This window comes from Amborella trichopoda, chromosome 11 (assembly GCF_054954075.1).
Source record: "Amborella trichopoda isolate Santa Cruz 75 chromosome 11, AtrichopodaSantaCruz75HAP2 v2.0, whole genome shotgun sequence".
Classification (NCBI taxonomy): domain Eukaryota; kingdom Viridiplantae; phylum Streptophyta; class Magnoliopsida; order Amborellales; family Amborellaceae; genus Amborella; species Amborella trichopoda.
In genome coordinates this window covers 13,759,423-13,783,506 of record NC_142346.1, presented here as the reverse complement: position 1 = coordinate 13,783,506, position 24,084 = coordinate 13,759,423, and the positions used below count along the sequence as shown (strand labels likewise).

The 24,084-nt window shown below is 33.7% G+C and overlaps 1 long non-coding RNA gene across 1 annotated transcript; it reads right to left on the bottom strand.

The window, feature by feature from the left end:
• Window positions 1–17,948: 17,948 nt before the first annotated feature.
• LOC110008167 (uncharacterized) lies at window positions 17,949–19,428 on the bottom strand. The gene is made up of 3 exons (XR_002282777.2): window positions 19,304–19,428; window positions 19,145–19,213; window positions 17,949–18,191 (listed from the first exon to the last, which is right to left on the bottom strand). It is a non-coding gene; the product is annotated as an uncharacterized LOC110008167 (long non-coding RNA).
• Window positions 19,429–24,084: the final 4,656 nt, after the last annotated feature.

Below are 24,084 nucleotides of genomic sequence, written 5' to 3'. Positions count from 1 at the left end.
GAATTCACTAAGGAGCCTCAAGCAGCCATACAAGTCAGAAGTTGACATCAATAAACCCATAAGCAATTGCGTGACAAACAGCTTGGTCAAAGGTGATAGAAACTGTATTCATAATTGTCACATCGACAGTGAAAGAGAGGCATCTCCTTTAGAGGAAGAATACCTTTAATAATACATCCAAGTAGGTTTTAGATTTTCAAAAGAAAGAATAATAGAAAAATCCATTAATAATAGAGATTGTCATAGAACAAGGATTAAATGATTACAAGTACAGAGGATTGAAGCCCCCTAACGAACTTCATAACTGAAGTTCAGGAGAGGAGAGGTAGAAATATCCTCGAATCAAAAAATTCAAATATTCAAGAAAGAGAAATAAGAAGTCTTCTTAATTCCAATGGGTTAAAAAAGTTACATGTCTAGGTCCTCTGTGTTTCTCAAAAAGAGAGGCAAACCCCCATTTGCCCCTTGATTGTTGCAAGGCCTAACAAGTCTTGATTAGGTGTAAGAACCTAATTAAGCGCCCTAAATGGAGTTAACAATGGCACCTCAATGGGTGATTTCTGTGACCTACTCACTAGTCCTAATAATTTCATGGATTTGGGTTTCGCAGAAAGATGACTACAATAGTTTTCTTGGGATCCACACTTTTTTTCAGTGTATAAACAATGGTTGCTGCACATTGTAAGAGATGAATTCACTAAGGAGCATCAAGCAGACATACAAGTCAGTAGTTGACACCAATAAATCCATAAGCAATTGGGTGACAAACAGCTTGGTCAAAAGTTATAGAAACTGTATTCATAATTGTCACATTGACAGTGAAAGAGAGGCATCTCCTTTAATAATACATCCAAGTAGGTTTTAGATTTTCAAAAAAAAGAATAATGGAAAACTCCAAGAAAAATAGAGATTTCATAAAGCAAGGATTAAGTGATTACAAGTACAGAGGTTTGAAAGCCCCCAAGAACTTCATAACTGAAGTTCAAAAGAGGAGAGGTAGACATATTGTCCGATCAAAAAATTGAAAGACTTCAAGAAAGAAAATAAGAAGTCCTCCTAACTCCAATAGGTTAAACAAGTTAGACGTCTAGGTCCTCCATGTTTCACAAAAAGAGAAGCAAACCCCCATTTGCCCCTTGATTGTTATAGGGCCAAACCACTCTTGATTAAGTGTAAGAACCTAATTAAGCGCCCTAAATGGAGTTAACAATGGCACCTCAATGGGTGATTACTATGACCTACTCACTAGTTCTAATAATTTCATGGATTTGGATTTCGCAGAAAGGTGACTACAATAGTTTTCTTGGGATCCACAATCGCATAAACAATGGCTGCTGCACATTGTAAGAGATGAATTCACTAAGGAGCATCAAGCAGCCATACAAGTCAGTAGTTGACACCGATAAATCCATAAGGAATTGCGTGGCAAATAGCTTCATCAAAACTGATAGAAACTGTATTCATAATTGTCACATCGACAGTGAAAGAGAGGCATCTTCTTTAATAATACATCCAAGTACGTTTTAGATTTTCAAAAGAAAGAATAATGGAAAACTCCATTAATAATAGAGATTGTCATAGAACAAGGATTAAATGATTACAAGTACAGTGGGTTGAAGCCCCCCTAAAGAACTTCATAACTGAAGTTCAAGAGAGGAGAGGTAGAAATATCGTCAAATCAACAAATTCAAAGACTTCAAGAAAGAGAATAAGAAGTCTTCCTAACTTCAATGGGTTAAAAGAGTTAGATGTCCAGGTCCTCTGTGTTTCTCAAAAAGAGAAGAAAACCCTCATTTTCCTCTTGATTGTTATAGGGCCTAACCACTTTTGATTATGTGTAAGAACCTAATTAAGTGCCCTAAATGGAGTTAACAATGACACCTCAATGGGTGATTAATCCTACTCGCTAGTCCTAATAATTTTACGGGTTTTCGGTTTAACAGAAAGGTGACTACAATGGTTCTCTTGAGGTTCACACTTTTTTTCATCACATAAACAATTGCTGCTGCACATAGCAAGAGATGAATTCACTAAGGAGCTTGAAGCAGCCATACAAGTCAGTAGTTGACATCAATAAATCCATAAGCAATTGCATGACAAACAGCTTGGTCAAAGGTGATAGAAAATGTATTCATAATTGTCCCATCGACAGTGAAAGAGAGGTTAAAAGTGCAAGAAAGGATTTCACGTGCTGCATTTCAAAGCTAGTAGATAAGAGAAGCCCAAGCGACAACAAAAAGTTTGGAGGAAATATTGCGAAAGAAACTCCAGGATTGTGAAACTCAAGCCAATAAGGTTTCAACTTTGCCTGCTCTTGCAATATTCAGAAAGCATCACAACGTTCATAAAGTAAATCATATAAATTTACCAATTAAAAAACACAAAAAACGAAAAACAGAAAACAAAAAGTAAACCATATAGATAATAAGGTACAAATCATCATAATCATAAGGCACACCTAAGCAAAATCTTGCAAAAGCTCTAGTTTATAAATGACACATAATGGTGGGTTAATAGATTCAACCCATATAGAACTAATCCATCATGGCATGTAAAATGTACAAGTGCACGAAACTTGAGCATAAATGTTCATCAAGTATTAATTGGTGATGATCTTATGTTATGATTAGATGTCGCACTTTTCTCTCAAATTCATATGATAAAGAAGAAGCCAAATTTAAAAAATAAAGAAAGAACAAATGAAAACCACTTTGAAATGCTAATATAGAGTAAAAATCGTTCTATTTAAGTGACACATAGTCTAAATTAAGTATTATTAAAGAGTAGATGATAACCACTTTGAAATGCTAATATAGAGTAAAAATTGTTCTATTTAAGTGATGCAGAGTCTACATTAAGTATTATTGTGAAACCTTTTTTTTATTTTTAAGGGAAAGTATTATTGTTAAACTAGCCATAATATGATTCTTAAAAGATAAAGCTAACATGATCAGAACTATCCCAAGAAAACGTTAATATAAACAGTTAACTTTCAGGTGCATGCACAATTTGATTAATCTTCTATGACTCCAATCAAACCTTGTGCTTTTGGTCAAAGGTCATTTGCTCTGCGACATTTTCCACTTGGGAGCAGTATTAATGTTTTCCCATATATGAAATGTTATTTCTATAGAGTGCATGTGTTTTGAACATAAATAGAAGCTTTCTCATACATGTTTGACAAATCAATGTACATATTTTGAGGGCTAAGATATTTGAGCTTTGGTGTCCATCAGCCAATAAAAAAGATGTGTCTTCTAATAAAAAATGGGACATCCAATTTTTAAAAGCTTGTCACTTCATATTTAAAGTGGACAATCTAGTCATGTGAAACAAACATCATTCCCACCCAATAGAGACTGGACCTCATAAGCTGAAAATATAATAGACCCCATTAAAATTTGATGGAAAAAAATATATGGGATTACATTTTGAACAATTAGGCCAAAGCAAAATATCATTGAGCTCAAAAGAAAGGGGTATCTCGGCGAAGACAAATACCATTCAGTTCTCACGGAAATATATATTGTTTAAACATTAAAGGAAAATTTACACAAAAATCCTGTTTTATTTTGGGAATTTAGAAACTCATATTTTATACTCAAGTATAGTGTATTTTAATTTTATCTCTTTTTCTATCCCTCGGATTTAGCTCAAATTTGGCATGTTTATATTTCTCACCATCACAAACCTATAAAAAGTATTAAAAAATAACATAACCAAAATTCCCCTTTAGTATTTAGAGGTATTTTGGTAATTTTATTCATTAACTTATTTTTATTATTTTTAATATTTTTTATATGCGTTTGATATTGAGAAGTATGAAAGTACCAAAGTTGAGCTTAATTGTATAGGAAAAGAGAAAATTAAAATACTATATGCTTTCAATAAGTAGGACTTGAGTGTTAAAATTCCAAATATAAAATGGGATTTTTATGTGAATTTACCAACAATAAACTCAAAGCCAGGACAAATTTCTACATACACAATCTCAGAACTACAGACCCAGTTCATAGTTCTGAGCTTCCCACACAACTTTAAGATCTAATCCCTTGTAAGATGCTGATAGAGAAATGCAACAAAGAAAAAAATAAGAGATTATTGGGCAAGTAATTGTAAAAGGGTCTTCATGTGAAATTTTCTTTCTAAAAGGCATAAGAAGCCATTATCCCTTCCAAAGCACGCATGGTGTAATTTTCTGAATCAGATGCCAATCCAGACATTTTGTCAACGGTCTATCAAAGAAACAGATCATGTAGATGTCAAAGGAACTGTGATTGGTTTCCATCAATATAACATTTGTTCTTTATTTTTTATTCACAAGTTGAAAAATAATCTAATAACATGGTAGTACATACATTACAACAAATTAGACAAAAACAGCCAACAAGAAAATATGGAGAGAAGGAAAATGGCTCCCATAAAAAAAGTACAACCCTTTAGAAGTTTTGTAAGCACTAACCTTAATAATACACTTACCAGATGAATAAATAAATAATCAGACAACAATTTTGGGATATAGGGTAGAATTAGCCAAGGATCAAATACCTTGTATAACCTAAAGAACATCATAGATTGCTTTGGCAGGAGCCTATTGCGAAAAAATAGTGTTCAACACATCAAACACAGCATAGGCAATCTCTAAAAGATATGGTACTGAAGGCATTTTCTTATGTAGAATAGTGACAGTAAACGAAAGATGAGATTTTCCACTACTTATTAACAGCCATTGCCAATAGACTTATATAGAGGCCCAAACAAATAAAAATAGATAATTCTATCCAGGGCCTAAACAAATCACAGCTTAATATGGAATAGTATTTTGGCCTTACTCCTTTCCAGCATGATTTTAAGTCCTTCTGATACATGCAATTGATAACTTTCCAAACACTACATGGATTTCTATAACAATATAACCATATCAGGTGATTTCGGAGTGGGGGACACAGGGGGCACATCGGAACACCCTATGGTAATCAAATCCTTCTTTTGGATGTCTCCCATTATCCTAATGGAAACAAATACCCTTAATTCAACCTATAGTTTGTTTTATTATAAGAAATCAACACATTTCATGCTCCTACTTTCAGAGATAGCCAAATGCCCCACTTTATTTTAAATGAGCCTAACAAGATCTGTATTCTTAATGTAATATAGGAATTTAATTTAAAAAACCAAAAGTTAGAAGGATAAACAAAGAGAAATTCAAGCAAAAATACAATTCCCTAACATGGGTTTCTGATATCTCCATCAAACATGAAATTTCTTGTAATTCCAAATCTAAAGAGAGAGAGAAAAGGAGGAGGAGGCTTACTTGGAGATAAAGCCATCCCTTAACTAGCTAAAGTGGTCCGTATTCCATATACAAGACAAGCAAGAGCTTCCATTACCAGGACAGTTTCTGCTTCTTCTTTTTTCTTTTTTTTTTTTCTTTTTTTGTCAGAACGAGTCTACGGATTTTCTCTGCTTGTTTTTACCGCGTCTTGCAAATTCCTTTTACCAAAATCCTTTAACCACCAGAGGTAGAAAGAGAAACAAGGACGAAGTTAAAACCAAAACCAACAAACCCAATCACATATTTCTTCTTACATTTAGAGAGAGAATCAATTAAACAAGGTCGCCCATTTCGGTGAGAGACAGCTTTAAAAGTTGAGGTGAAGCCGACCCATCTCAAGGAGCAATTCTCCATTGTGAGAAGGAAAGTATATATACTTCTAGAAAAAAAAAAAAAAAAGTGGAAATCTTCACAATGAATGGGCACACCTTTTGTTAAGAAGGCAGAGCAACCTCGGTTTCTTTTCTTTGGTTTTGTTCCCACTTCTACGAAAATGAGCCGGTTCTAGTTGCAACTATAGTTTATCCGCTGAATTACATTATATAGATATGACCTCGAGCAAAATAAAGAAATTTAGGGCTAACCACCAGAACGGGTATCGTATACTATGAGATCATTTATCTATTCAGCAATGATCCATGCATCGGTTGTATCATAGTACAATGGATCGACATTTCTAGAAAATCATGTTTATAGTATTTGTATGACTCTAAATTTTGCACACACACTCTTTTTATCTCAATAATCAATCTCTCAAAAAACAAAATTCAATTTAAACCTTTGGTATGGTCAAATGAGTCCCCTCTAAAAACAAATCTAGACCATTTATTTTGAGAATTTCAAGATCTTAGCCTTTATAAACTCAAAATCATTTTTATCTTTTTTAACATTGTTCATCTAATGATAATAAAGTCATCCAAAACAATTGGAAATGAAAAACTCCTTCTAAGACCTAGATATAATCGTCTCACCAAAATGAACGGCCCATATTAATTGGGCTAAAAAAATACTTTCTAGGTTGTGTTTTTAATTTTTCCTTTTTTTATGATTGTTCATTAGAATGAAAAGAGTGTATATTTCAAAATATGGATCAAACAAATGGCCATAAGATGGTTTTTTAAGGTTGTCGCATCATATTACTATGCAGCGGTCGCATGAAATCATTGCTCTTATTGATTATCTATGCTACAGTATTAAACCAAAGGTAAGGGATGAACAAGCTTTTTTCTTCTTCTTTTTTTTGGAAACGATTACCATAATATCATTAAGCCAATACAAATGAGGATCAACATAGAAAGGATGTAACCACTATCGATTGTTGGTGCACACTACAACATAAGCTTATATATTAGTCTCCCTAAAATAATGAGACAATTCAAAGGAACCACTATTTAAAATAAAAAAATTCCATAAAAAATAATGTTAATCTCCAAGGCAGCTTCATCTCTCTTTTTGCCCAAGCAATGACATTACTTGAATCTCCTTCAATCGCCCTCAAGGTTTTTTATTAACTTTAGACCTTCCCAAAGAGCTCTTGCCATTGCTTTCATTAACTGTTGTGTTTCTTTCACACATGGCCATGAATAGGTTTATTTGTAGTTATCCACATGATCTCTAATAGTTCCGCCAAATCCTGCAGGGCCTAGGTTCCATTCAAACTTCCATCAAAATTGAGTTTTAGGCAATTTTCATGATGAGACATCCAGCTAACATTTCATACATGTTTGTCATTGTTAAGCTTAGCAACTTCAAGTGGATTTATTTGAGGATTTGGAACAAACTTACAATCTTTGTTAGTTGAAAACCAATCGGCTGCTAATGTTGGACTTTAGAATTTCGATCTCATATTGTGTCCCTTCAAATGTTATTATATTTCTCTCTCCAAATATTCCATATGGTGCTAACCTATAAAGATCTCCATAGCATAGTGCCGATATTTGGCAGTTCAGGGTTCATCCATCGTAAAAAGATTAAAGATAAACTTTATGGGATCAGCATACTTAGATTAAACAGTTTTCTACACCAATCTCATAAACTTGCTGTAGGAGAAGGTGATCTACACTTTCATTATCCTTCAACCAAAGGCGACAAACATTAATGATAACGATACCGCTCTTTCGAAGATTATCCATAGTAAGCAGCTTCTTTTTGAAAAGCTACCCACATGATTAACTGTATCTTCAGCAGCACCTGCAAATTCCAAATTTTGCCTAATTTTTTATCAGTCGATCTGCGGCCCTCCTCATAATAGCAGTTGATAGAGAGATTTAACTGAAAAATCAGTTCAATACCCTAAACACCCATTCCTAATGCAATTAGTTTTTTTGTTATTTTTATTTTACTAATTTTTAGGAGATTAAAATTTAGATTTAGGGAATAAGATTTTTAATTTTCTTTAGGGATGTTTATGTCATTTTAGTTGTGAATAATTGAAAGATAGATTTGAAACATTTATTTTATTTTAAGATAAAAAAAATCGATATTGGTGGTTTCAAGAGAAATGTGGGGGAGTTAATAGGAATCTTGTATATTTATAGGAATTAGTTAATGTAGAAAGAGAAAAACTTTGGATAAAGAGATAGAGAAAAAATATCTGGTTATGTGATTTTTTGGCTTTTCGTTTACCTTATTTTTTATAAATTTTTTTATTTGTATTTAAAGGAGAAAGATGTCTCTCTTTGAAAACTAGGTTAGTTTTAAGAAGAAATGGTTTTTGGATCTTAAGAGATCTTTGGGGTGGAATTCCTTGCGGACCTTGAAGGCGTGTTTGTTTTTCTGATAATATTTTTTTAGATTTTGAAAAAGTTTCATGTTTGTTTAACACTTTTCATGAAAAGTTCAAAAATTAATCTTTCAACAAAAGTTCACATTCCTTTGTTAAAAAGTGAAAGATTAAGTTCCTACGGGGGTAGGACCTTAATTTTTCAAAAAAATTTTGTTGATCACTATTTACTATACGTAATATAAATACATAATATTAGTATTATTAATATGATATAATATAGTATAATATTAATATAACATAATATTATGTAATATAATATTATATTATATTATATATTTATTTTATTAATATAATTTATATTACATAGTATATATTTATTATATTAAATAAAAATTATATATAATATAATAAATAATAATATAAATATTATATACATAATATGCCAATATTTTATATTATACTATATATTACATAGTACATAAATATCTTAAATTATATTTTAATAAATATTATATTATATGTTATATATAATACAAATATAAATTAATAAAATATATAAATTATATTATATTATGTCATATATGTTATATATTTTAAGGCTATCACAAAGATTTCAAGTATTGAAACCGTATTTCTCGATACTATTTGAAGGTGCATTTTACTTTGATTGTTTAGAACCTCGGCTTTATACATACCACACCCTTTAATTATTAGTTTTTCCCTAATCAATTGGTATTAATTACTTTGATACCAACTGATACAAGAAAAAATAATAAATCAAAAAAATATAAGGAAAAAAAAGGATGAAAAAATATAACCATCTAAGGGTCTGCAAGTGAGAACACCCTATAAATCTATTTACAAGATTAAAAAATAATCTCTTTTCTCTTCACTACTTTTTCTTAATCTAATAGTTACATATTTATAAAGGGAAAAAACTTCAAAACCTACCCCTCAATTTTCTATAAGTAAAAAAGATATAAACGCCCCTATAGAAAATTGAACACCTAATAGAACCTAAAACCTAAATTTTAAGGAAAATATCCTAGTAACCCCCAAAACTCATATCAATATCCTAGTATTCCCTCCAAGTATCTAAACATATAGCAACATTAAATTTTTTTCAAATTATTTCTTCGCAACTCCTAGCCACTTTCTTTCCATGTTTTTTTATTTTAACCCATCAGTGAACGAAAATTTGACTGCCTTGCCTCCTAGGCAGTCTAGCCGACAACTGCCGTGGGGTCTGGGTGGGCTGCCTAAGGTGAGTGCCTAGGTGGTGGGATCTGGGTGGGCTGCCTAAGGTGGACGCCTAGGGAGTGGAGTTTAGGCGGGCGCCGAGGCGGTCAAGGCAAACGCCTAGGTGGTCAGGGCGTGAACCTAGTGCCATCCCTTAAAATATATATATATATATATATATATATATATATTTCAAATCCACCAAAACAAAAATAAAGCATGGTATTGCCCTTTTCTCTCTCTCTCTCTCGAGCCCATGTGCTCTCTCTACATATGAAAAGAAGAAGAAGAAGATGGACTCCAAGTGTTTGATGTGCAGTCTCCCTCTTACACACACATGGACCCATATATGCTCCCTCTTTACATGTAAGAAGAGAAAAAAAATTGACCTCCAAGTGTTCAATGCGAGGTCCCTCTCTCTCACATACTCTCTCTCTCTCTCTCGACATATCCTCCGATTGTTCGAGACCTCTCTCCCAAATACAGATCGAAAAGAAAAAAAAAAGAGAGGCTGATCTCTAAGAATTTCATACAAGACCTCTTCTACTCCTTGCCACTTTCTTATCCCAATTCCTCCGCATTTCTCCTCCAAATCCTATTTCCCTTATTCCGGTTATTTTTCTAGCCAAAAACTTGAAATTTTCAGCCAAGATTGGGACTCTTTTACAAGCCTTCAAATCCAACAAAGGTTAGCTCTTTGAAACCTTGGTTCTCATAGGGCTTTTAGAAAGGTCTTGGGGATTGATGGGTCTGAGATTGAGCTTAAAAAGAGAGTGGACAAACTCAAAGAGGATTATGACGCAGGCTTGTGGCTGAAAGGGGAGACAGATGAGTCCATCAAGAATATGTATAGGCCTGATCTTGATCTAGGGTGGGCCCTATTTTGTTCAGGGGATCAAGCTTTTGGCCTTGAAGAAGGATCACGATAATTCAATATTTCGTTCATGTTTGGTTCTCCAGGTGAGTGTAATGCTTGTGAATCCCTAGATATTTTAGTGGAATTTGATTTTGGAATACGGATTAATTTGTGGTTTTATTTCTCTAGTATTTTTGCTAAAATTTTTGTGGGTTTGCTTTATAGGAAGTTTGGGTTTTTCATTTATTTTTTTGAATGGATTCAAATACAAATTTGTCTCTCTTGAATTTCCTCTCTCCTAATATTTGTCGTGGGTTTTCCCGAATAGAAAAATATAGGTCATTAGACAACTTTCTCTCTCAAGAAATATTAACAAGTCCAACACCACGGAAGAATAAAAAATAAACAACCGAAAAATGAATATAATACACAAGTGCTTGCAAACATATTTTAGTGAACAAATTTAGAGAGGAATGATCAACTCGCGTAGGCAAGTACTAGAACTATTATTGCCGTCAAAATCAGTTCCACATTGCAAATCCCACGAGAGGTGGACGCTCACGAATACTCTCATAAACCCATATATATATAAGACGAGGAGCAGCTCAAACTCGACTCTCTTGCACATCGTTTTATCTCTCAAGATTTAAGTCTTACCTTCCAACTCAAATGGGAGTGCTTGGACTCTCTCGCTCTCTCTCACACTAAATGTCTTTCTCAAGAGGAGTTCCCCCACTCTCTCAGACCCTTTCTCGTTTGTTGTTTTGTGTGATGAGACCACCCCTCCCCTTTTTATTGTGAGAGGAAGCCCTCTTTAATTCATGTAGGAGTAACCTCATCATGAATGGGCATCATTAGAATGCATTGTGCATGTCATTCATTGGAGGGTAACTACCTCATGAGGAAGTGCAACCTCTCCCACCTCCCTCTAATGAAGAGAAGGTAACATTCTTCATGAAAAGGTGGTCAACCATGGGTGTGCCCTCCCACTAAGGATGCACCCTAATGTCTACATCTACTACTCATCCCGTGGGGGGAGGAGGGTTATATGCCCTAATAAAAGTTGTTCATTATTGTATTGTGACTATTTTTTCATACAATGGGAAAACACGATGTACGACCTACTAGAGAGAATATTATGTTAAAGAGAACTATATTTCCTACCAATTGGCATATAACACCTTCTCGCTCTAATACTTACCAAAAAAAAAATAGCTCAACCTGCCCTGACCTGATTTGACATCGGACTAAGTTTTGAACTAATCTCTCATGAGCTTGGTTCAGAAGATTACTTAGTTCAGTCCTGTACAATTACTTTCAATGTGCGCGCAATGTGTACTATTTTTTTGTGGTACCAAAGCAAAGTGTGATATCAAATGATCATCCCTTATAACATACATTATTGTACTTTGACCCAACCATTGTCCTAGAAATGTTCCAAACAGATCTTATACTTAACCCTAAGAAGTACATTCCAAAGTGAATAATCAAAGCAAAGTTTCCCAATGCAGGTCTAATGTCTATGAGAGCACTATGGATCACTTACCAATTAGTCTCTTACAATGGCAAATAGAATCATAGATCATTTTTCCACACGAGTAGGTGTTTTGGTCACTAATATAGCATGTATGGTATGAATCATAAATTATAATGGATCACACAAAATGTACATCATAATCCACACCATGCAGGTTATAATCACTTCGTAGCCATGCAACCAATTACCACCTAATGCCACAGTCACATCCATGCATCAACTCGAACATCTCTGATATCCACCCCTAGCTACTCACAGGCTACACGATCTTAGAGATGTCAATTTGAATAGACCATATCAATTCTCTTATGGAATTTCATATCAAACTCTTAGTCGAGGCGATAAACACGTTATGTGTATATCTCATCCTTCAATGTCCCTGATATTGAGTGTAGCTCATACGAGAAATGAACTTTAGCCTGTTGACGAATTAAATGATAATGCGTTATTGTGTGTATTAAAGTAAACAAACCCCTTAAAAAAAAACCATCAATTTTGCAATTAGAGGGGAAACAATGTTGTATATTTTCTTCAGCTTATAATAAAAGAGATTCAACTTATTAAACATAATTTTTTGTAAAACCCTTAGAAAAATCAAATATTTTATTTAGTAAAAATATTTTCTTTATCTATTTATTAAACAGAGTTTTATTAACAAAACATGCTTCTTAAAAAAAAAAATTTAACTATGTAAATATTTGAAGCAAGGTAATCCTCTCAACTAAAATATAGATGTGACTCTTTAGATTATATAATTTCTTCTTTACTAAAAAGCTTCAAAAGAATTTGCTTTATTAATTGAAAAACCTTTGTAAAGAGATGATTTTATTTACATATATTTTGTAAATAAAATTACATAAAATAAAATACCGAAATCAATTGAGAAGAAAAGAAAACAAAAACCGAAAACAAGAAAGTATAAACTCAAACCAACATGTTTTATTACTTAGTGTTTTTAGTTTTTTATTTTATTTATTTGACACATATCTTACTAGTTGTTAATAGACTTACTTTAATGTGTTATATGAGTGTCATTCAATGGAATATTCTTGAATACAAATACATTATTGATTAATTGACAAGAAATTCTATGTAAATAATTATAAAGTGATAAATCTGTAAATATATGTAAATTGATAACATATCTCTATAAATGTCTTGATATAAATCATTGTCGACTACTCCGTTTTAAGTAAAGAGAAAACCTTTGCAACTCAAATAAAAGGAATGTCTATAAGCCGAAAAAAATTGTGTAGACCTAAAGAAATCTCTATAAACAAGAAAAGACCTTTATAATATGGGATTGTATATAACTGACACCTTTTACTTTTGATACAAGGAAGTCACAATTATTTATACCCATCTGATGTAAAATCTAATAGCTTGGATCTATCACAAGGTTCAAGAAAATTTCTTTTGAAGTTTGAACTTGATCAATGGAATAAATTTAGCCATCCAAATTCACAGTAATAAGCAACGTAAAAAAAAAAACCAAAATCAATGATCAAGGATATGGTTCTTAGACTCGACCGAGTTCCTCGGCCTCGCCTGATGTTATACCCCTTGAATGAATAGGACTTGAAGGAATTTTGTAAAACAAGCTCAAATCGGTGAAACTTGCCCAAGTATGGCGTTTCCGCACATAAAACTCGGTTATCAATATATAGAAAGTTTATTGATGTGAAATTTTGACATTCTCGAATGATTTGATAGACTATTGGAAAACTTGTTGTGTTTTAACAACAATGTAATCTCTATGATACGATTTGTGTTCATAAAAACCCAAATTGGATAAGATTTAATTATATAATTTGTTGATGTTAAGATTTTTTTGAGCAGTAAATAGAAAATCCGTCAAACATCTCTATTCTCTCTTATTTATCCACCAAATCGATCGACTTTGACTTGTTTTGAATCTATTGAAATCATCTACAAAAGCCATGTACTGATTCACAAATCTATCAAGTTTCATCATCATAATAATTCGTTTTTTTAATACTCTTTGAGCAAAAAAACAAAATTCCCCACCAAACCTCTTTGTTCTCTCTAATTTTTACGCTTTGCTTTTTTTTTCTAGTAAGTATCATTGGTTTGTTTTGAAGCTATTGAAATCACATTCAAAAGCGAGGTACAGATATGTGGTTTTTTTGCTCCATTATCAATTGATTTCGGACATCAACATCAAAGAGGTAATATCAATAAACTATCAAAAAATTGCCAAAGCTATTATTTATCTCTAATTTCTCAAAAGATTTTTCTTATTATTAGTTTTTTTTTTTTAAGTTATTGAAATAAACTTGAAAACCCGTCCACTGTTTTTCGCTCTATTGCTCCAATATCGATTGATTTAGTACATCATAGAGGTAATATTAATGAACCATAAAACTTCCGTAAAATTTGTTCTCTCTTTAATTACTCAACAATTTTTAATTTTTGGTTTGTTTTGAATCTTTTCAAATCAGCTTCAAAAGCCATCTATAGATCCATGATTTCTTTACTTCAATATCGACTGATTTCGTGCATAAAGAGGTAATATTGATAAACTACCAAAAAACCACAAAATGTATTATTTCTCTCTAATTTCGCGACAACAATTTTTTATTATTAGTTTTTTTTAAGATAATGAAATAAACTTGAAAACCCCTATACTAATTTGTGCGTTTTTGCTTTAATATCATTAGATTTAGTACATCATAGAGGTAATATCGATGAATTGTAAAAATTCTTTTAAATTTGTTGTTTTTCTCTAATTACTCGAACAATTTTTTCTGAATTTTTATTTGTTTCGAATCTATTGAAATTAGCTTCAAAATCCCTCCATATATTCGTGGTTTTTTTACTTCAATATCAACTACTTCTATACATAAAAAAAGTAATATCTATGAACTGTCAAAAATTTGCAAAATCTATTATTTCTCTTTAATTTCTAAATATTTTTTTATGATTATTAGATTGTTTTTAAGCTATTGAAATAAAATTAAAAGCCCCCCTACTAGTTTGCCTTTCTTTCTCCAATATTAATTGATTTAGTGCATCATAGAGATAATATGGATGAATTATAAAAAATTCCACTAAATCTTTTGTTTCACTCGAATTACTCATCAATTTTTTCTGATTTTTTAATTTGTTTTAAATCTATTGACATCAGCTTCAAAAGAGCTCTATTGATTCATAGTTTTTTAAGTATCCAATATCAATTGATTTCATACGTCAAAGAGGTAATATCGATCAAATGCAAAAAAATTGCAAATTCTTGTAATTCTCTATAATTTCTCGATATAATTTTTTTGAAAAATATCTTATATCGATGAATTTTTCTTTTTAATATCAAAATTGAAAGATCCAAGGAAACATGCAACCTACAAAAAAAAGCCTTGTATTTGCAACTATGAAGGCAAAATAAATTGAAACTAAACTCATGAGTAAAAGGTCCGAGGAAGCAATAGTGGAGAGAGAAGAACTGGAGGGGCTGCTATGCTGGATAGAGATGGGCTTGAAGGCTCAGAGAGAGAGAGAGCATGTTGCGTATACCCAAAAAACCTGATAGTTCAATGTTGAGGGGCAGAACATTATTGAAAGAGACTCGACAAATGTCATAGGCAGGAGTCATGAAGAGATCAATGTTCCATAAAATTTTTTGAGTTTTGTCTTTTGAGATTAAGAACATCCTTTCTTCATTTAACGCTTTCTTATAGCATTGCTTTCGTGTGGCGAACAAGACAGCAGCCTTAGCCAAAGGAGGAGCTAATTCCCCTTCTGTGCCTATCAATTTCTCCTTATGCTTCCTCTTGTTTTGCTTCATGTTTTTCTTGTATCTTGTAACACTAATTTTGACTATTTTGAGTTAATGAAAAGTTTGTGTTAATGTTCAAACAAAAGAGAACATGTTGCGTGTGCCCCAATAAACCCGAAGGTTTCTTGAACAAAATAAGATTTTATTCAAGCCAACATTTTCTTTTGTCTGGGGGAGGGGAGTTCCAAGCAACTCATTTGTTAATAGAAAAAGTTTATATAAAGCCGACGCTCTAAACAATCAAATTAAAACCCACCTCAAATATTCACTAGAAAAAGTTATTTTGATGCCCAAATATCCTCCCATTGATCATCTCGACATCAACATGCATGCACACGAAAAAAAAAAATGGATTTCAAGTTTTGAAAATAATACATCTTTTAACGCATTTTTGAACCATTAATTTTCAAGATTTTTATAGATCTGCTTGATCTACACTATTTTGAAACTTTATATTTTATAATTAAAGAAATATATTTTAGAGCTATCACAAAGATTTCCAATATTGAAACCATATTTCTCAACACTATTTGAAGGTGGGCTCTAATTTGATTGTTTAGAGCCTCAGCTCTATACAAACTGCACCCTTTGTTAATTGACCCAATTGAATTTTAAAAACTTCAGGTTGTCAGATGGTGAAAACACAAGCTCCCACCGTTTCATTCCATCACATATTAACAAACAGGGTTTTAGCGATAGGCCAGGCCAAGTTGGCACTGCCAGTACTGATCCAGCTCGACGGTTCCCAGGGGCTTTCATATTTAAAAACCCAGCTCGCCGGTTCCCAGGGGCTTTCTATTTAAAAATAAAAATGTAAAACCGGCAAAAGACTCTGTATTCAAAGATAAAAATATAAAACCAATGAAAAACCAAGTCAAGTCCAGAGGATCTTCAGACCTAGACCACCCACCAACCGGTTCAAGCCGGCTTGTTGGTTCTTAAAACATTGTTCATAATTATAAAGCAAGTACAAAAACCATTTTATTAGAACCGGCAAATAACCCTACAGAAAGATTTTCTTTTATCCGAAAATTTTGGGAACCACTTTAGAATCAATGTAGAGTTTTTAAACAAAAAATTTACTGAGTACTGAAGCACCTAGATCTGAGAACCCAAAAGTTCGACCATCTAGGCAAGATCCTATAGCCTGATACTTTTCATGTAGTTACAGTTTGTACATGAAAAACTATTTCTTTTCTCAAGCTATTAGGTTGAAGAGGTACATCCAATAACACTCCAAGATTGGATTTAAACCAAGAGAGTAAATGGACAGTACGTTCCCACAGGAGCATGAATCTCTCAATGAATTTTTTCCTGTTACCACAAACTTTCCCCGGAGAAATTACATAAGAAACTTTGTCTGTAACTTCACATTATAGCTCACAAACAAGCAATTTACCTCAATTTCATAAGTTCTCTAAATTATTTCACAGGCAAAAAGAAAAGAAAGACCAAGGGCATGCAAGAAGAAAACATGCAACTCCAAAACTAGTAAACTCGAGAAGCAGAGAAATTTTGGGAGGCATCATTGCATAACTGTTCAAAACACTCAAAAAGCATAATTGCCAAATAGGTAAAATACTAAGAGAAATAGAAGCCAAAAATAGGACAACAAACAAATCAGTGAAACAAACAGGATAAATCAGATAAACATAGACTCAATCTTCAGCTTTTACCTTACCAATGCAAAATGAAAAAAAAAAATGGAAAAAAAAAACAAGAAGCAAAGGAGGAAAGATCCAGATACATGGCAAACTAGTTTTGAATGGATTATCAAGGGAAACAAATAGGCTTGAGGAATTGCAGGCAAAAGCAAGTAATATCTCTGGAAAAAACCAGGAAAAGAGAGTGCAAGGTAAGCTGTTCAAGGTAAGAAAGTGGATAGTAAGAAAAAACAGCAAATAAGCCCTTTAATGGGAAAGAGAGTACAACATGCAGAATGGCGTATGGTATAAGATCATCTTCCCCATCAATAGTTCAGATGAATAATGGGGACGATCGGACTACACATACTGACACTTTGTGGCCTACTTAGCAGTGAAGGAAGTGACTTTTGAAAATTGAGGGCCAGTAATCAGCTTTAGGGTCGGGTTTTGGGGGAAATGGGCAGAATGATTTGGAGCAGAGGGTTAGTTAAAACCTAAACTCTGAAAAGATATCAAACTTAAAAAAAAAGGCCCTAAAAGGGGGTAGACATTTCTTGTGGAAACAACTGCTTCTAAAGCTGAGCATGGTGTGGTACTGCATCAGTCGTCACTTGAGAGAGAGAACTTGGCATCAAGGTTGGCAATCCAGCCAATCACCATGGTCTTCCACTCATTAAAGCCATCAAAGAACTCCATTTGAATTCTAAAGAGTCTCTCTCTCTCTCTCTCTCTCTCTCTCTCTCTCTCTCTCTCTCTTATATACTACCACCAAAACCTCCATCTCAGGGCCAACCCCCAGCCGGGCGCCATCATTCATGTCTCAACCTCCATTCTCAGTCCACATCTAAGCCAGATAAAGTGAACCAAGCAACAGGCCCACTAGTGCCACATCTCTTTGTACGCCCAATACCCTCCATCTTCCTATCTCCCCTCCTAATGCATACAGTAGTCTCTTTTAGAATCTCTTACTGACCAGGCTCAATCGGGCCACCGGGCAGCCCATATGCATCATTTGATGAAAGAACTCCAGTTGCAAGCAACAGAGACAGGATTTATTGGTCTGTCATAAGTTCACAAGTTTATTATTAACCAATACGATATTTTGAATTAAGTTAAACAATATTTTTCAAGCATTACTGTCGTTTTAGGGTTGATGGTTAGGTTGTTATTGCACACCACATACCCAGATCCCAATCCTACGGCTGACCAACACAAAAGAAAAGTGTCCTTTTGAATTCACAAGTATATAAAATAAAAATTGCAACAGAAGTAAAATGAACTTAATCCAAAAAAACTTAAGTAGAATAGAAGTAAAATCCTGAAAAAGGATATTCTATAGCCTAGTATGATGCAAATGAGATACACAATTTACTGATAAGATCGTTTAGTGCCCGTTTGGATGCACCCAAAATTGGAATATTTTTGGATTGCAATCCAAAAATCTTGTGAAACGGACTTTGAACCATTTGGACAACTGCAAGATATTGCTAGATTTTTAGATTTTGAAAGAAAGAACACTGCCGTGTCAAGGCAAACATTTCCGCCAAAAACAATTCTGAATTTTTTAAGTCTGGCCTTCTCTCACCCCGTGCAAACCCACACTGTGACCCAACAACCCAACTCTCTCTCTCTCTCTCTCTCTCACACTGTGACCCAACAACCCAACTCTCTCTCTCTCTCTCTCTCTCTCTCTCTCTCTCTCTCTCTCTCTCTCTCTCTCTCTCCCCAAAACCCCCTTAATCCTCGCTCTCTCTACCACCCTGCTCTCCCTTTGTTGATGCTACAAACTACACAACAGATTGCAGTAAGTGCGAGAATCACAGAGAGAAAAAAGACTTTTAACATCCAAATGACTTTATAAGAATAAAAAAAAGGCTTTGTATTTTTTTCAATTGGTATTTGAAAACTTGCAATTTTTACAAATAACAAATTCCTTTTATCTGACATCCAAAGTGGCCCTAAATGAGAAATATAAATTTCACAAAGATGTACTTATATCAAAAAACTTGTTACCTGAAATAGGTGAACATTTGTGCTTGGGGATTCTTTGAATCATTAGTCGTGCTAGCCCTTTGCTCCTGACTGAAAAGGGCCATCTTTAATACTTGCTTCTTTTACACATGCTAAACACAGTCAATTGAATGCTCAGAAAAGAGAAAAAAATCCACTTACTTGCAATCAGTCAGAGGGTTTCCTTCGGTCAGTGTCTCCAATCTACTATTTCCTCGGTTTCATTATACATTCACAAGAAATCAAAACTCTTATAACGCAACTACCAAATAATATTTCCAGGAATCAGGGTAGAATCCCTTTTCTCATTAAGTTCAAGTGTAATTCTAATTCAAAATCAGCAAAAGGAAAAGATAAAGCAAATACCCTTGTGAAGGCAATCAATTTCCTCAGACAAAACAAAAGAAATCCCTGCAAGACTTAAAAACACGAAAGATGCAAAACATCGAAACTTAAGTTCCATGTGCATAGTGATATCAACAATCATTGTGAAACAAATTATTTAGAAAATTGATGTTGCCAACGACCAAGCATTAAACCATAATATTACAAATGAGCAACTCTGAGAAAGATGCGAAGCATCAAAACTTAAGTTCCATGCTCATAGTGATATCACCAATTGTTGTGAAACAAATTATTTAGAAAATTCATGTTGCCAATAATCAAGCATTAAACCATAATATTACAAATGAGCAACTCTGATTTTCAAATGTTGCACGAGCAGCCAAAATTCCAAAGCAATCCAGATTCCAGAACATGAGCTGTTCATTTGCGAAACTTTTATATTTTATGCCGAATATCATTGATATATCTAACCATTTGTAGATGTCAATTTTCTATCCAACCCTGCACTATGTTTGAACATAACAACTAGGAAGTTTAATTACAAAACATGCAATGGATCAAGACAGTTGAACTTTCCATGTCAATTCAATTATTTACCAAAACTTTGATCACACAAAGAGAGTTTCCAAATCTTTTTGTACAAATTTTTTCATTACCACAAATTTTTCAATAGTAATCAGTAATTTTTCTAAATTTGCAGCTACATTTTCCTTCTTCATTTCCATGTCAATTCGATTATTTACCAAAACTTTAATCACACAAAGAGACAGTTTCCAAATCTTCTTGTACAAATTTTGTTCATTACTAGTTTACTACAAATTTTTCAATAGTAATCAGGAATTTTTCTAAATTTGCAGAGCTACATTTTCGTTCTTCATTCCCATAACTTCATAAATGAAGATGCAAGAATGTAACCTAGATCAACTCATCAACTATCCACGTGATCTCTAGAATGAGAAATGTGGTTATAACTCAAGTGGAACATTCAATGAGAAATGTCATGCATAACCTTTCTGACATAACCAAGCACAAAATAGATCATAGGACCAACCATCTTGAATATATGATATGCAAACATATAGTTGGTAACAAAGATTGCGGACATGGGCATGGATTTTTGTATTCTTAGAAAAATAATTGCATTAAGCACAAAATCATCGCCTGATCATATAAATTTTTTTCTCTCACAGCAGGAAAACTGCATTTTCATGATTGTTCTATCTAGTCAGATCACAAAGGAGAAGGAAACCAAAGGGTGGTCGATATCATAAAGACAAACATTATGTGTAGGTCAAAGACCATAAGAATGAAAACTGGAGGGAGAATAGGAAAATCAGGTATCAAAAGTTCAAAAACACTAGATGGAAAGTTGAAGGAACTGAAGCAATAACATAGCACTATATCCTAAGCAAATACTTTTTGCATACAAGGAGAAAGGAGATACATCACAGCTTGGAAAGAAAAAAAATAACAATAGAATAATATCTCTGCAATAGAATGCAAAACATGCAATCATCTAAGCATCCAATATTGGAATATGTACATATGACAACCATGCAAATCACAATCCAATTTTCAATACTACCAGCTACATATGACAACCATGAAAATCACAAACTAGTTTTCAGATCTGCCAGCTAATCATTTGAAGTAGAAGCATACATAGAGCTTTTTATGAATGCTTATTCATACCAGTAAGATGTTGTATTCATAAAAGAAAATAGGACAAGAAACACAAAAATAAATAAATAAATAAATAAGAAAATAACTAATTTAAGAGAAAAAGTTGAACATCTAGAATCAACTATATGCAGGTGGATAACATAATTGCATTCTTTATAGGCCGCAGATTTAGTTAAGAATGTAACACTTAATAATTCCAAAGAGAAGCATCTCTTAAATCACTAAATGTTCTTTTCTCTTCATTTGTAAAATGCTCTTGCACTATATGTATGTAAGCATTTATTTCAAGAGGTACTAGTTGCAGCATGTGTACATTGGGTGATCTATAATAGTACACTGGTCACCAAAGTGCCCTTCACAATATTCTGTTATTGGATGTGTTGTTTACCGGGTAAAATGTACATGGGCTTATATATGCACAAAACAAAGGCATTATTTACATTAGCAGCCACCTTGTCTCTGTTTATTTAAAGTCTTTGAGTACAACTTAGAGTTCATATTTTGTTTGATGAACGAATTGTACTTTCGAGAAAACAACATTAGCAACACTCTCAGGATTGCAGAACTCGAAAAACGCTACATTGATCAAGACACTGAATACTATCTAGGGACCTCAGGCACCTACTTCAACCATTTACACCAATTTGGCGAGTACAGAAAACAAGCTGATTCTGGTCTATATCAGTCCAACTCCAACCAGCCTGTTCAGTTTAGTCCTTATGAGGACGCGCGAGACAACTAGACAATAAGCACTAACAGCATGAAGATTGTTAGAGGTTCAAAGAGAGATCAAATAATTCAAACTACCCATTATGAATTTCCCTAGTACAGAAACGTTGCCTAAAAAACATAGAAGTGCTCCATTTGACATACTTATACCAAATTTTCCTTGGTGGTTATGACCCTTTCTGCAGGGAAGGGGTGAAGGGGCGGGGGAGCTACGCGGCAAAACAGTCTTTGGTCCAATTAAGCAAAAAAGGAAAATTTAAACTCAAAGCTTCCAAAAAAAAAAGAAAAATTTAACAATGTTAACTTTATCAAAAAAAAAATTAAACTCAAAATACTCTGGCCCACATAAGGGCTCTTTTTCTATCATTCAGGCAGTTTAATTCCTTATCATATTATTTACCATGAAATTTACAAATAATTCCAGAGTGAAACAAACTGGGGATTGTTTACAATAAAACCCATAAAAACATAGAATATCTCATTGGCATATGGGAGCAAACTGGCAAAATTCACTAAATAATTTTATGCGAAAAAGCAATTAAAGGCCTGTGAGGACTTCCAGAATGCCCATAATTCTCTTAAAAGCAACAGCATCATGTCATTGCCTATAAAATTTACAATCTTCACCACGAATCAAAAACCTGAGATACAAAAGAACTAAAAGACAAAGCTTGCAGCCATAATCAAATTATTTCTATGTTCAGTCACATTGTTTTAAAAAGCGGACCATACAGCGCATAGGCGATGTGCCCAAGCCTAAGTGGCCAAATTAGGTGGGTTGTCCCTGGGCGCCCGCTTGCGGAAATGCCCCTTGTTGAGGGCAGTTTTTGCTCTTTTTTTAAATATAAAAGGGGCAAAATCGAGGGGTTTAGGTTCATTTGAAACCTAAATCCCAATAGAGTCTATTTCAGAGAGAGAAAAACCCAAAAAAACTAGTTTTTGGTGATTTCCATAGGATCAAAGGGTTTCTCAAAATTACGAAAAATTGATCTAAGTATCACACCCAGTGATATTAGATTTAGTTTTGGATGTTTTATAAATCTGTTCGAGAGTTTTTTTAAAAAGATTTTGAGTCTTCAAAAACATCTTAAAGGTGGAAGTTTGAAGATCGGGCAATCAAAGATAGTGATTTTTTTTTTATTGCTTGCATCAGTTTGAGATGTCTTCTTCGGGATCTAATAGAAGTGGTGATCCGGGTTGGAAATATGGCTACAACCCGAATCTTTTGAATAAAAATGGCATAACATATAAGTTTTGTGAAAAGGATCAAAATAGGGTATAAACCGGTTCAAGAAACATCTTGCCAGTATCAAAGGGGATGTTACCCCCATGTAAAAAAGCTTCTGATGCAATTAAAAAGGAGATAAAAAAATTTATGAGTCCTGTAAAAATGAAAAAAGATGAGAGACAGGCATTCCTGGGCCGCCCAGGTTCTGGACGCCCGCTTAGGCGGTGGGCGGCCAAAACCCCCCCGGCCGCCTAGGCACCACCTAGCATTTTCTGAAACACTGTTTAGTCCTATCATAACCTATTAGGAGGTGAGAGTTGGTTCAAGTGAAAAGTTCAAAAAAGGCATGAGGTAGGCCCAAAAGGGCATGGTTGGTAGTAGTGAATAAAGATGTGGCGACTTATGCCCTCACTGAGGGTATGGCCCTTGAAAGAGCAGAATGGTGGACCAAGATTTTTGTAGCTGACCCCAAATAGTTGGTAAAAGGCTCTGATGATGTTGATGAACACCTATTGGAGGTTTGAGTTATAATCCTATAACATTTTTAGAAGTTTTACCATGAATCAAACACTCAGGGCATATAGCAAAAACGTTTGCTTCCAATATCAATAAAAATAGAAAAAATTACCAAAAAAGCTGCAGGAGGAACAAAACAATACGAGAAGCATTAAGAAAACGAGACATTGCTTAGAACACAAGATAATAGTATTGCAATAATGACTAAGCAATAGTAATGTTAGGACCCACGACCATAAATGCTTAATTTTTCCTTTTCAAAAACATGTTAGGGGCCCATGACAATGCCCGCCCAATTAAAACCCCTGCAAAACGAGATAGTAGTAATGTGGTCAAAAGAATCAGCACCATGAAAGCTACAGCAGGTGACTATTAAGAATGCAATGAAATTCTTTTATATTCAAGATAGAAACTTGAGTAAACCATCCAAAAGAGACAGGGA